At 38.0% G+C, this 11,066-nt stretch overlaps 1 long non-coding RNA gene across 1 annotated transcript in view; it reads right to left on the reverse strand.

Annotated features, from left to right (window-relative positions):
- Positions 1-11,066, reverse strand: part of LOC122189738 — a 32,918-nt gene that overhangs the window by 21,168 nt on the left and 684 nt on the right. The gene's annotated exons all lie outside the window — the stretch shown is intronic.

Here is an 11,066-nt window from a genome sequence, read left to right on the forward strand (position 1 = left end):
TAGAGGCAGAACTCAGGCTTCTGCATATTTTCTTCATTTATTTCTCTCTTCAAATGCTTTTTCTATTTCTGGATAAACCAGTAATCTAATCTTCACTCACTTCAGAAATAAAAGACTTCTAAAAGATATTGCAACTTGCCTGGATATTTATTAATGACTGTTCTTGTTCCGTGATTATACAAAGACTGTTTGCAGAAAGAAGTCTCACTGGCTTGAGTTAAATACAATATAACGGAACGTATTTAGGTCAGTAGAAAATGCTGTTGGAATCCTTTGTATAATCTTTAGCTATATAAACTTTAAATACTTCTCTGAAATAAAAGCAGTGTCAACACAAAAACTTATGCTAAAATAACAAAAGCTATTTTTAAGGGCAAATTCTCTCCACATAGTTTTATTTTCAGAGAAGGAAGCCCCATATTTGGAAGGAAACACTTCTTCCTACTACTAAAGCTGTACAGCTGTAACCAATTGCTCCATGAGAGTGCAACCTGATTGCTTCCTTTTGTCTGAAATGAAATTCAGAGAAACAGCTTCAGCTGTAGGTGAACTAAATTTCTCTTTATAGACAGTGATTTTTTTTTTTTTTTGCTTCTTGTTTAAATGGCTTTTGGATCATGAAGTTCTGTAATCAGTGAAATTGAAAGTAGGTTCTCAAATACACAATGTCTAAGGTGTGTTTTGTCTGTATTTGACAACAAACAAGCCTAATTCAACAAAATATTTTTTGTATTATTTATATAAATTTATTCATATGTACACATAAGTTTTACCCCTATTCTTTTTCTTCCATAGAACCACAGCACTGCTATTTGTTTTGTTTTAATTTGTCCTAAGCTCTGGCATTACTAAGGCCATCTAATAGGATTATTTTTTGACTCTTTAGTTGGTGCTGTGAAAAGGAGCAAAGCAACATTCTGCAGCTCAGAATCAAAAGCCATGATCCTCTCTCTCTCCCTGCTAGGCTAAACAGCAGCTTTAACCTTGAAGCATCATGCTGTTGAACATCCTTGGTGCCACACTAAACAAATAAGAAAACCTACTCGAAAACTCTATCAAAAAATAACTTAAGCATCTATATATATGCTCTCATAAATATAATATATATAAAATATATATTATATATAATACATATTATATATAAAATATATATATTATATATAACACATATATATAAAATATAAAAACTGTATAATCAAAGAATTTTAGGATGTTATAATCACAAAATAAACAAGAGAGTTAGGCAAAGCAGACTACAATAACAAAAGAGAATAAATAGAAAGCTTACCCCTATCCTGGGCTCGCTCACAAAACACCAGCAGAGCAGATCTCCAGAAGAGATCCTTCCCCACTGGTAGCCAGCTCTTAAATAGGTCTAGGAGGGCTGGAGCCTGGCTCCACTCCTTCCAGCAGCACAGGTGAATTGCCTTCACCTGTGCTCCTCTGGCTGACTCATGGCTCACCTCAGGTGATCAATCAGAGGTTCAGGCTGTGACTCAGCAGTTCCCATACATAAAAACTGACTTGGCAAAATTTCTGGACCCCAAACCTCAAATTGGTGCTGAAGTAGCATTCAGCTCCTATAGGCAAGGATGAAAAGGTTGTCCTTAAATATAACAACCTTGGTCTATTAAGGAAAAAAAAACAAAAACAACACACACACACAACAAGAGGAAGAAGATGCAATGGCCAACGGTCCTAAAGGAGACTGGCTGTTCATAGCTCTTCCCTTACACTACTCATCATCAACCTATATTGAATTCATAGACCCAAGGAAATCTTTGTGCTACCTCTAACCAATCCAAAGAAAATAATCAAGAAAAAGCAAAGCTTTCATCTATGCCTCTATTTAAAAGCTTTACAGGGTCTGCCAATACATATTAAAAAAAAAAAAAAAAACAAAAAAAACAACACTTGATAACCGCTCTAAGCAGTTGGGTGTAAACACAATTTACTCTGATTCTCATGAGTTAATATCTCAGCAAAGCAGAACTCTGGTCATTTAGTTTTATAGATCACAACCAATAGCTGAAAATTAGTCCAGGATCCAGAAAGCAGACAATTCAGGACCATAAGGAAGATTTCTAAGGTGAATAGGAAAGCAAATCTCTCATTTATTTTATACAGTAGCCTCAACCTCTCTTTGAGATGAAGTTTCATAGCAGAGAAGTCTATGGGAAAATGACCAGTGCGCTTAGCAGGCTGCTGAACTAAACAAATCTACTTATAACACTTACACAACCTTCTTCACACTAGCCATCTGCTCTCCTTTGCACTGGGTCCTCTGTCCCATTAGCTCATCTTAAGACACAATGAGATTGCCCAGAAACAATATATACAATCTAGACACCCTTAAACAGGCAGCATTTATCTCTGCTGACATGAGAGGAAAGGATGAACGGTTTGGTGTCTAACAGTGTAGTCCAAACCTTCTGAAGAGAATAAAATTGAAATCTTCTTCTCTTCTAGTGGTTGTACTACTTGGCTCTTGCCATGACAAAGTCACAACTGTTTGTCCTCATTCATCCTGGACGCTTTCTTCCACAGCTGATAGAGCGCACTGAGTACAAAAGAAACTGAACGTATACTCTCCAGTGACCACATATATGCATGGAGGGAAACAAGCAAGTATTGCATGAAACTCATTAAGAAAACAAACTTTGGCAACTGGAAATACTCAGCAAGGTATCATCAGCAAGAATCATCTAAAGGATACTTCATTCATATCATTTAGCAAAGAAAACAAGACCATTTTGCAATCCAAGGTAGTGAGGGGCTCAGCACAGATCTAAATCACCTCCAGAAGGAGATTGTAATGTATTCCTACTCTACTCACAGCTCACTAATCAGAACAATATAGGTCAAGCAGCACTGTGGCTAAAAGACAAATGATAATTGCCCCCATACAGCATTAAAACTGAAATGAAAAAACACTGGGAAAAGTGTGGTAACAACAAGAGCATTGGGTAATAATTAGCAAGATTTTCACCAGTAAGTAAGGAAACAGTGTGCTTTTCAAGTAAAATTCAGAGTTTATGGCCCTTAACAGAACTCTGACACCTACTGTGTCATTAACAGACTCAACACTTCTCTATACAATTCTAGAAGTAAAAATGAGATAAGTCATAAGCATCATAAGAGGACATCAGAAGTGTTAACAAAATGTATGTTATTCTATTGAAAAATTCCAGTAATGAGGATGTGCCTCTCTTGGCACTTCTGCTTCTCCTTCACAAGTAAATAGATCTGACAGAACTGAACAACATCACTCACAGAGAAAGAGGCAGCTCTCCTTTAGTGAGGGACAGTGTAACAATTTGGATGAGAAACACTGCTCTGGACTGACCTAACCTGTCCAGCAAAATGAAATCTGTTAACTACGGTTATGCAGATGCTGTGGTGACAGCATTAACATCCCTGTTTGTATTTGCCAAGTCTGGCCGAATGATTCCAGGAATAGATGCAGCCTAGAGCTTTCTACAAGAGGTACCTCATACCTGAAAATAACCTACTGAAGGCAAAGTCTGCTTTATAAAGTGAAGACAGGCACTGGGCATATGCTAAATAATTTCAGTAGTTTTCAAGTCCTTACCCTCAATAAGCTCCTTAAAACTGTCACATCAATTGCTCCTAACTGGAACAGTGATAATAATAACAAAAACAAAAAAAAGCATTTCATTTTTCTCCATTTGATGTACCTATCTGCATCTCCTGTAGACCAAAAAGCTGCCCTCCATTTTGATTTTGACATGTCCTAGCTTACGGAGGTTACAAACTTATGTTTTTGTGATTCTATGTTCTCAAAAGCTAAGTTGAGCCACCACCATAGCTGTTTAAGATCAAAGGAGCAAAGACAGCCACTGCAGAACTGGGGATGTTGCCTGAGTACTAACAACCCTTTAAACGTTTATCAAACACAGAGGAAAGAGGAAAACATATTTGGCTCCTGTTTTCTCAAGCAGCAGAAATAAAGAAAACCTGAACAAAAGTAAAACAAAGTGAATCATAAATTCCCCAATGCTGACCTTTTAAGTTTGACACTGCAGCTCAGAAAACATTAATGTGGGGAAGCAACTGTGAACTGCCTATAAATCCATTTAGGTGTGGAACCCCTCTGACTTCAGCTGGGCTTGGTTAAGAGGAGGGGGAAACGCAATCCATCTGCTTTCTATGATCAGGGCATGAATGGAAACACTGCAGTGGGATGGTTTGGTATGGCCACATTTTCACATCAGCCTGAGGAAACCTTCTCTTTCCTCCAAAATCCCACCTTAAATGAAATCCTAAATGAAGTCAGTTCAGACAGCCTTAACAAGTTTGTGATCATCTCAGCTGAAAGATTCCTCCTACTATACACAACATACTAAGTTTACAGAGTTTATTACTGTTTTGTACATTAAAAAAAATACTCATTTTCTATTAGTATATTGAAAAAAATCATTTCAGGTTCAAAATCTGGGACACAATACTTGTGTATACTTCCAAGACAGCACAAGATTAGCATGTAGTTTCTCAAGCAGCAACTAAACCAGTGGAAGATAAAGTGAGAACCTGTCAATGCCTTTGAGTACATTTTTACTATCATCACAAGGAGCCACAGTGCACCTGTTAAACATGTAAAAGGCCCCTAATTCTACTCTTCGGTAGATCCACACATCCCTGCACACAAACCTATACAAAGGGAAATACTGAAAATAAAAGTAGAACAAAGAATTCTCACATGTATGCATTGGTGAACCACTTACAGGGAAAAAAAAGCAATTTTTATTGAGCTCAAGTTGTTTTGTTGTCCCCCCTCCCCCCCCCATTGGTGAAGACTCTCGGTGTTCAAGTTATATGCTGAAAGACAGTTTGGTAGAGAAAATAAACACAAGTAACCTGAGTAGAAACCAAGTAGGAGCTCTCGTCAGTAAAGAAAAAAAAATCTGTTCTGTTTTGTCCCTCCTCAGAAGAAACACAGCAATAAGGATTCTTGTTTCATTATTGCCTCTGTGGGGCTGGCCATGGTCTAGTTACAGCTACATACACAGAAATGGGGGAAAATAACCAAAGACACTGGGACTTTTACCTGCAGATATACACAGACATTATTACAAAGATACATTTCCACTGAGACTTATGCAAGAAAGATACTAAAAATGAGTAGGGCTATTGAGATACACCATTTTTCCTTCTAGAAGACTAAGTATCTCTGTATCTACCAAATATTACTTCTTTCACATACCATAGTTTGAAAAAGTCATTATTGGAAAGGCAGTAAATTGTTTCAGTTGAAATAAGGTGAATTTGAATCTTTTTTCAGTCCTTCCTTCATTAAGAGCTCTTGACATCTAGTGGAGAGGCATGTCAGCTTCTTCTGTGTAAGATAACAAAACTCAGATGAGGTTCTGAAGGGTGAGTAATGTCCAAGTTTGTTTCCAAATACTGCATTATGCACAGGCATTTTTTGTTTGTTTGTTTACAAAACAGACCCATGACTTTCTGAGACTATGATGAGCACTTGTTTATGTAAAGCAGGAGCTTCTGCAGCTGTTTACAGATGAAATTATGCAAAGCACTGTATACCTAAAATTACATTCCAGACAGTGGGTATACACAAGTCAGAACATACATTCAGTGAGTGGGGTTTCAAAGTAATTAAGCATCTCCCAACTTCAAACCCTTATACATTGTTAGGCAAATGAAGAAAAGGGTATATGATATAAAACATGTGAAATGTATTGGAGGAATTCTGAATCCTTCCCAACTGTGCACTCCAGTGAGGTAAAAGGGGGAATCCTTCAGCCTTCGTGGCAATGAGCATTCATGTTTTCTTTGATATGGAGTTGTATGCCTTCCCAAATGCAGCAGACAACAAATACTCTTTGAGGAGATAGCAGAGCCCTATTCTTGATCATCTCTCCCCTTCCATGTTTCTCTCACATAAAACTCGTCACACATTTTCTCTCCATTTCTTTTAATTTTTTCTTAATATTTTATTACTGACCCAAGAGTTTCTTCAGTTTGGATTTTTTTGTGCAGCACCATTTTATCACTCCCTTTTAGTATCTCAGAGACACTAGTTCTCTTACTGCTGTTCAGTATCTACTTCTAGTGATGCGATGCATTTGCAGATACAAAGAGGTGATTCAGAGTAAACCTTACATAGCAATCTGCTAGATGTAGAGTCAAGTCTGTCTGTAAATGATATAATAGAACCACATCATAGAATTGTTTGAGTTGGAAGGGACCCTTAAAGGCCATCTAGTCCAACTCCCCTGCAATGAACAGACACCTACAGCCAGATTAGGGTGCTTAGAGCCCCATTCAGCCTGACCTTGAATGTCTCCAGTGATGCAGCATGCACCGCTTTTCTGGACAGCCAGAAACAGTGCTTCACTACCTTTATAGTAAAAAACTTCTTCCTTATAGCCAGTCTGAAGATTACTGGAAAATCATAAATTCTCACTAATAGATCAGTGTTAGATGAGTTCAGTGGTAGCGACTTTCAGACCCCATGATAAACAAAAGATGGAACAGAAGGAAGATGAGCACATCATTTGTATTGCTGATTTAAGCTGCCACAAGAAACACATGCTTATTTGACAGTGATAGTGGTAATTATGATTTGTAATACTTGCAATATCCCAATTCACAACATTCTTGAAGCTGAGCTTCTGACAGTGTTTGTCACAGGAGACTTTTTTTGGGATGTTTACTAAGGTAGAGTTTTCTTTTATTTGAAAATTGATCTTTTCTAAACAATGCCCTGTGTATCAACTTTCCAGTGCCATCGGGCTCTATACTCAATGAGCGTGAAACCTCCTGTTAACAAAGTTATCTGTCTTTCTACTCATAGAGACAGCAGGCCATCCCTAGTGTTATAAGTTGAATTCACATCAAAGCTTTCTTCTCCCTAACCTAATTTGAGGATGTCAGAAAAACAAGCCTTTTAAGAAAAGGAGAAATTCCCTATGCAATTGCTTGCACTCCCGCTCAAACACAGAGGATTCTCTGACCCTCTGTACTTCTGAGGATTTTTGTTGGAATCTATGCCTTGGTGCAGAATTTTCTGTATTGCTGGTATTCTTGGCTCAATGAAGAATTTTTTAAATGGGAAATTCTCAGGCTAAATAGAAGGGAGTCTGTGCTGAATTTGCAGGCTCTAAAATACACAACTTTCTGTGAGGAGATCCAGAAATGAAGGATCTGGGGTTTATTAGCTAAATTTTGATCTGGGGTAGAGGAACAGGAAGGAAAAATGGGAGATGGCACTAAGCTCCTACTATGCCTCATGTCTTTGCAGATCACTGATGCTGACAGAACAGCTTTAGGAATGCTTTAAATCATCCTTTAACTACAGCATCATAAATGATCTTCAGGGTCAGAGGGTAGGGGAGTTTGATGTTGTAAGTTGTGATGACACTTTCACTCCCAAGAAAAGAAAACAAGGAAAAGCTTATTCTAACTTTCTTTGGTGAAAATTATACTATAATTTTGATGCATTTTGGGATGAAAGTTTTTTCTGACTGACTTCGTAAGTTAATGTCAGTAGATGTCATAAAGTCAGCTACAAGTTGGGTCCTCAGTTTAGGAACTGGAACAGGTAAGAAATTCAGAATGTGCTTTTGAGACGCTGTGAAAACTATTTAACAGGAAGTTTCGCTACATACTGTTAGATTTAATTAAATGACAAGTTAAGCTTTCATTGAGATAGACTTACAAAATTGCTATTTCTTTAAGTGTTTGTTTTGTTTTTTTCTTTTTAATGCGTGTGTTCACTGTCTCTGATGTTCTGAAAGAAAAAGTTGTAGAAGTGTGCTCCTCCTCTGGGTTGTAGCAAAATAGAGTAGGTTATTCAATACCCATCTAATTCCAAGTTTTTTTGTTTTTTGTTTTTTTCTAAAACATAAAAAGACCACTGAAACAGCTTGTTTTTCACAATTCCAAGGCAAGCTAACACCGTGACTGTAGTTTATGGTATAACATCATAGAAGCTGCAGATTTCCTGAATTAGTCAAAACAAGAGGATTCCTTTTTTCCTAGGATGCTGGTAACTGAAAGTAGAAAGGCAGCTTTGATCTCCTATTTATCTCAAGATTTGTCCTTCTGAAATTGTGGAAGCCTCTCAAGTTCAACTAAGCAGGATTTCTATCTATTGTTTTGGGGCATCTGGAACTAGTGGGGAATACAGTGCTTTCCCAGCTTCACATTTTATTTTTCCATTGCACCCTGAAGCTACACAGTGCACTGCCAAGAGAAAACTAATTCAGCAGTATAAATTAAAAATAGGATTCTCGTGACACAAAATGCATAAATGTTTTACTTGTATAATGATTTTGCAGCAGTGATGCCTCCATTATGAATTCTTCCCAACTTGTGAGATGCATCTCATATTGCCAACATGCACAGGTAGAGAGAAATAAAATGGTAAAAACTCACATTGAGAAATTAATGAGTGATGCTTTAGGGAAGAGTGCTGGCAACATTTCTTTGTTATACCCAGTTATCCTTGAACTATTTTTCTTTAGAAAAAAACCCTAAGTAAATGTTTCAAGTATGACTTAAAGACTGTAACAATCAGGGCCACATTAAGACTATAATTTTAAGAAGTTTCACATCATTCTTGTGCAAGTCATAACCATGTTCTCAGTAATGCCTCACTATTAGAAATGCAGCTAAAACCAAGTACTTTAAATAAATAATACTGTAAATAAAACTCTGAACTAAATATTATGATTTTCTTATTATTTAGTTGGGGGTGAAATATCTTTAACAGAAGCTTTATCACCCTCAGGATGCCACAGACAAAGCTACCAAGAGCCTCCAGTTCCCACCTCTAGCTGTCCAGAGAGCACTAGGACAGAACAATCCAGGATTCAGAACATTGTGAACAGATGGCAGCAACCTACCCTCAGATAAGGCCCAGCAGTTACACTCCAGCAGTTATTACCACAATTTAATAACATTTTTACATTAGTAAAAATTCATTATCAGAAAGACCAGCAGTAAGAACACCAACTTTTGGACGCCCCGTCCCTAGAGGTGCTCAAGGCTAGAGTGGATGGGGCCCTGGGCAGCCTGGTCTAATATTAAATGAGGAGGTTAGTGGCCCTGCCCGTGGCACGGTGGGTTGGAGATTCATGATCCTTGAGGTCTCTTCCAACCCTGGCCATTCTGTGATACTGTAAGAGATAGTACACCTAGGGAGAAAAGGAACACCAAACCAAGACTGCAAACCATAATTTTAATGAAGATAACAACTAAAATCACCCAAGCATGTTTCTTTATCACAATTGACTTTACATGAAGCACATTTAAAGGTGTGACATTAGTGAAGAACAGATGCAGACCTGGGGTATGCATTTACCAGCAGGTAATCAGATGATCTAGCAATCCACTCAGCCTCATAAGGCCTGAATAGCAGCACAGTCTTTCCTCACCTGCACTCTGCTCTCAGCTGTGTGCAAGATTCTGCCTAAGCAGAAGTAACTGCTGAACCAAGGGTCTTAGTGGCCTTCAAATTAGCTTCAAAAATAAATAAAGCAGGGCCTATCAGCCACTTAAGCTTTTTTTTCAGCTCCATTTATTTAAAGTATCCTTTCAGATAGCTATTATCACCCCTGAAATAGATTTACCCAGCAATTAGCTGTAGCTTGACAAATCATTTGGGTCCAATTTGCATTTATTTCTCCCACAGAACAAAACAACAAGGGACTAAGTTCCACGTTCCTTTAGTTTGTTCCGTGAATACTGTTGTTTCTATCCCAGTAGAGCTTGAATAAGAAAATGATTATTCATAACAAAGGACCTTAAGATAGACTGGATTTGGTAAGTGATCTAGTCTGTTAAAAATGATTCAACCTCCCAGATGACAGAATTGTCTGAGATGTAAGGGACTTCATCTAGGGACTAAAGGTCACCTATTGCAACTCCCCAGCAGTGAACAGGGGCACCCACAACCAGATGAGGTTGCTCAGAGCCCTGTCCAGCCTGACCTTGAATGTCTCCAGGGATGGGGTGTACACCACCTCTCCAGTCAACTAACTCTGGTGCCTCACCACCCTCACTATAAAAAGCTTCTTCCTTACATCCAACCTAAGTCTCCTCTTTTTTAGTCTGAAACCATTTCTCTTCTTCCTCTCACAACTCTCTTGTCCCAAATGCTTAAATCATAGGAGAAAAAATGAAGTGGTTTAACTATTAACTTTCTAGCAAAGCACTATAGCTGAATATCTACAAACTCAGGCCCTGTAGAGTAGGAGGAATTAGCAGGAAAAATATACCTACTTGAATCCTTACTCTGTGGGATGCTGAGTACCTCCCAACTCTCCAGCTTAACTGCTGCAAGAGCTAAGTACTCTCCCTAGCTCAAAAGGTTTCAAAAATCCAGAGAATTTAACAAGCAAGAAATGAAAACAGACCTACAGCTAACCAACTGAGTTAACACATCAGAAAGCAATTGTGACATCTATTATAAGCAGGTGGCTAACCTTGGATGTTTACTATCCCTGCCTATAGCAGGGGGTTGGATCTAGATGATCTTAAAGGTTCCTTCCAACCCAAACCATTCTGATTACTTGGTTGCTACAAGCCTACTCTGACTTCTTTGTAGGCAGCAAGCATTCTGTTAACAGGTATTAAAAGTTACTGACACCAACCTAACATCCACCATAGTATTGGTTCATAATAGACTTTATTCACACACCTGTTGAACATAGTATTCCAGCCCCATGAAATTCTCACATTTAATACACATTCAAGTTAATCTTGATTCCCTGATTTAGGAATATTCTTTGATTTACACTGGCTGGTTTATACCGAGATGGTGCCTCTTAATGGGCAAACAAGTACAAAATCTGCAGTCCTGACCTTATTAACAACGTAAAGACTCCATGCTTACCAAAAACACTACAGGTTTAAAAAGGCCTACTTGTTTAAGTAAACCAGGCAGCTTCCAGTACAGCAGTTTATTGTGGAAGATACTCCTTACCACATTAATTCTTCCTTCTCATATGCTATTTATTGCTTTATGCCTTGATCACATGGGCACATACTCAATTTCACAGCATTATTCCCAGTGACAT

The sequence above is a fragment of the Lagopus leucura genome, unplaced genomic scaffold (assembly GCF_019238085.1).
Source record: "Lagopus leucura isolate 7727_CA_CO unplaced genomic scaffold, USGS_WTPT01 Super-Scaffold_100157, whole genome shotgun sequence".
In the NCBI taxonomy this organism is placed as follows: Eukaryota; Metazoa; Chordata; class Aves; order Galliformes; family Phasianidae; genus Lagopus; species Lagopus leucura.